The sequence below is a fragment of the Dioscorea cayenensis genome, chromosome 20 (genome assembly GCF_009730915.1).
Source record: "Dioscorea cayenensis subsp. rotundata cultivar TDr96_F1 chromosome 20, TDr96_F1_v2_PseudoChromosome.rev07_lg8_w22 25.fasta, whole genome shotgun sequence".
In the NCBI taxonomy this organism is placed as follows: domain Eukaryota; kingdom Viridiplantae; phylum Streptophyta; class Magnoliopsida; order Dioscoreales; family Dioscoreaceae; genus Dioscorea; species Dioscorea cayenensis.
Window position 1 is genome coordinate 21,571,776 of NC_052490.1, and position 4,274 is coordinate 21,576,049.

Sequence of the window (4,274 nt, forward strand, 5' to 3'; positions counted from 1 at the left end):
TACCAACCTCCTCATACTTCAGTTTGCACAACCATTTGGAGGGGCACAAGGGCAGTTACACTTAAGCATTCCGATTTGTGCACATAGAACAAGATCCCTACCGACTTGTCCGTTGTTGAACGTGTGCCCGTTTATGTTACCTCAATGAAACAATTTGGAGGGGCACAAGGGCAGTCACACTTAAGCAAAGCGATCCACGACGTGAACGTGTGCCCGTTTACGTTACCTCGATGAAATCATGGATTCAGAAGTACTTCGTGGCGGGGTTGTAGCAGGATTTGTTGACAGTCAGCCGAAGAAGCAGGAAACAGAGAAGCCACACGGGCGTGTGGAAATTCCACACGCTCGTGCGTTATTTCCACAGGGCCGTGTGGACCATCCACATGGGCGTGTGAGATCCCGATTCTAGCCCTATTTAAAGCCGAATCAGCCCCGATTTTAGCATCTTCTGTTTTCTCTTTTCTCCATCTTTTCCCCAACATGAGAGAGGGCTGCGGCTAGGGTTTTAAGAGGTATTCGCAAGGTCTTTAAGGAGGTTCTACGGCTCTGACATCGCATCTCATTAGGAAGAAGGTTGGTAAGGGAGCCTCTGTCGGAGTGATTCGGCGAGGCATATCTTATACCGGACGAGGAGATCATTGCGACGAGTAGACGACTCTCCACAAGACCATCGACACAACTATCGAGGGGGTTTTCCTATGGATTGTTTACTTTTGCACTTGATTTCATTATCGTTTGTATTAACCTCCATGGAGAGCTAAACCCCTAGTGGGTATTTGGGTATTTGTGAACCCTAGGATGTATTAGTTTCTTTGAATCTCTTTATTATGCTTTTAATTAATTGATGTGTTTGTGAGTTCCAATCTTGAATGCTTGTTATTTGAATACTCCCTTAGAGTGACACTAGGGTTGAGAGTTCATCCTGTTACCCTTGTGAGTGAGTGAGACACCACGAGAGTTAGACGAAGCTTGATTGGAGAGGGTTGAGAGGGTGAGTCGAGAGGTACAGGAGCGCCCTCTTTCCCCTCTGGTGTGATAGATTCTATCTCCATTCCTTGAGTTCTTTGCGGCCACAATAGAGGAAATGGGCTAAGAGATTACCCTCCGCTGGGGCTTAGTTCCGAGTGCAACGGAGTGAAGCGTTGAGGTGATTTTAGCATCTAGTGCTTAATTATGGCTAGAGACCTTTCTTCTGGACCAAAAGGTTAGGTCTATAATTAGGAAGAGATTTAGCACTTGGAATCCCTATAGCTCATTGCAATTCTCTGCGAGTGCGAGGTGTTGAGATTGTTCGATTTCTCCTCCGGGACATGTGTAGAATTAGGCATGGTTGACCTTAGGTTTGGGACCATGTAGTTAAAGATGTCCACAAACTCACCATTGCATTAGTTAGGAAGCATAATAGAGGGTTCTTGCACTTGAAACTATTGTCCTAGGGGGAGCAATACCCGGGTACCCCATCTTTATCGATTGCCTTACCTTCTCCTTACTCATACTTTCTCTCTTGTTGATTTTACTTTTGTTATCTTACATCTTTTGACACACAAATCACTATTTCATCTTTCACTTAGCTAAGAGACAATATAAGTATTTTTATTCCCTACTCCCTGTGGATACGATTCCCCCACTTACCTGGGGATTTATTACTTTGATAACTCCGTGTATTTGTGGAGCACCTGTCAAGTTTTTGGCGCCGTTGCCGGGGAGTAGGCGTTTAGAGATACTTTGCACTTTTGTTTTATTAGGTATTCATCCATTCATTCTATTTCACATCTTCTTTTCTATCATTGTTCTGATTTGTTTTATTTCCTTTGTGCAGCTTGAGGTTGATGACCCGAGGGAACCCCTCAATATTGATTGAAGGAGATCCCGAGCTTGAAAGAACACTTAGAAGAAAAAGTAAAGAACCTGTGGAAGAACTGTCTAATTTAGCTGATTTGGAAGTTGAAGGTTCAGACAATATGGCAGAACAGATTGAGCAGCAGAGGACACTCTCTGATTATGCTAGACCTTCAGTGTTGGGGACACAATCGAGCATTGTGGGTCCCCCTATTACAGCTCAGAGCATTTAGCTAAAGCCGGCATTCATCCACATGTTGCAGCAATCCGCACAGTTCAATGGTTTGGCCGATGAGGATCCAAACCGTCACATAGAGAACTTTCTCGAGGTGTGTGATATGCTCAAGATAAACGGAGTGACTGATGATGCCATCAAGTTGAGAGCCTTCCCATTTTCCCTAAAGGATAGAGCAAAGCAATGGCTACACTCATTACCTAAAGCCTCGATCACCACATAAGAGGAGATGGTAGAAGCTTTTCTTGGCCGTTATTTGCCTCTGGGAAAATCTGCAAAGCTAAGGAATGAGATCTCATCCTTTGTACAGTCGGAATTGGAGTCTCTATTTGAGACATGGGAAAGGTTCAAGGAGCTCCTGCGCAAATGCCCACAACACGGATTCCCGGAGTGGATGATTGTTCAGACCTTTTAAAACGGTTTGAATCCGAGTACGCGGCAACTTTTGGATGCGGCAGCAGGAGGTACCTTAGGTAGCAAGATCCCTGAGGAAGCCTGATAACTTATTGAAGAAATGGGTCTAAATAGCTACCAGTGGAATGTTAGAGAGAAGAAGAAAGTGGCCAGGCTCCATGAGATAGATGCGGTAACTTCATTGGCGGCTCAAGTCAAATCATTGAGTAAGAAGTTTGATGCTCTAATTTCAAATAGAGTGGCGACTGTGACAACTTGTCGTGGATGCGGAGGAGGACATGCTTCCTCCGATTACCCGATCTCTATTAGAGATGTATCTTCTGTTGAGAAGGTTAATTGTGTGGGGAATGCAATGAGGAACCAAGGGAATCCATATAGCAACACCTACAATTCGGGTTGGAGAAATCATCCCAATTTTTCGTGGAGCAACCAAGGTCCACAGAAGGCCATGGGGCCGCCGGGTTTCCAACAACAACAAGCCCCAACCATTGAGAACAGAGTTTTTGGCTTGGAGACCCATATGACCGACTTAGAGAAGGCGTTAACCAGATTTGTGCAATCTTCAAATTCGAGGTTTGAATCAGTTGAGGCCACACTTCGCAATCACACTGCGTCCTTGCACAATCTTGAGAACCAAGTTGGACAAATCGCGAAGTCTCTAGCGGAGAGACCACAGGGAAGCTTACCAAGCAATACTGAGACGAATCCTAGAGAGCATGTAAAGGCGATCACTTTGAGAAATGGTCGTGAGGTTGAAGGTCAGCTTCCAAGTGAGAAGCCCAATGTACATGCACCCGAGGTCATAGAGGTTGAAGAAGGAACAAGCAAAGAGAAGTAGGTGGCACCTCTACCCTTCAAGCCAAGAATTCCTTATCCCTCAAGTTTGAAGAATGACCAAGCGGATGAGCAATACAAGAAGTTCCTAAGTCTATTCAAGCAACTCCACATCAACATCCCTTTTGTTGAGGCATTGGCTCAAATACCTAAGTATGCTAAATTCTTGAAAGATTTGTTGACCAAGAAGAGGAAGTTAGAGGAGAGTGCTTCTGTGATTCTAGATGCATCTTGCTCGGCGGTTTTGCAAAAGAACATTCCGAATAAGAAGAAAGACCCGGGGAGCTTCATCATTTCGTGCAACATTGGCAATCTAGGTGAAGAGATGGCATTGGCAGATTCAGGGGCAAGCATCACTGTCATGCCATACACCTTCTTTCAGAAACTAGGCTTGGGAGAGCCTAGGGCTACTCGGATGACTTTACAGTTGGCGGACCGAACGGTGCGACATCCGAGGGGCATCATCGAAGATGTTCTTGTCAAGGTGGACAAGTACATATTTCCTGTTGACTTTGTGGTACTAGATATCGATGAGGATGCGGATGTACCCTTGATACTTGGGAGGCCGTTCTTGCGAACTTCCAAGGCATTGATTGACATGCATGGCGGGGAGCTAACGTTGAGAGTTGGAGATGACAAGCTCACATACCGCCTCGCTGAAGCTATGCGGCATTCTGTTGACTTTGATGATACTTTATATTTTCTAGACACTGCTGATGAGATTATTGATGAATATGTGCAGAAAATGTATAATCCAGACCTGTATGAGGGTTTGTTCGCCTAAGAGGAACAGATTGAAGAAGTAATGATGCTTGGTTCGAATGAAAAATTACCGTCTACCCCGGGGATCCTGAAGAAGGTAATCCGAAAAATGAAGAGGGCGAGGAGACGCCACCGGAAACACTCCAAGACTGTTGAAGGTGTGCGCAAGCTGAGTGAGTTCCATGAACCA

At 45.2% G+C, this 4,274-nt stretch overlaps 1 non-coding gene across 1 annotated transcript; it reads right to left on the minus strand.

Annotated features, from left to right (window-relative positions):
• Positions 1–2,351: 2,351 nt before the first annotated feature.
• Positions 2,352–2,458, minus strand: LOC120252011. Its single transcript, XR_005533565.1, has one exon. It is a non-coding gene; the product is annotated as a small nucleolar RNA R71 (small nucleolar RNA).
• Positions 2,459–4,274: the final 1,816 nt, after the last annotated feature.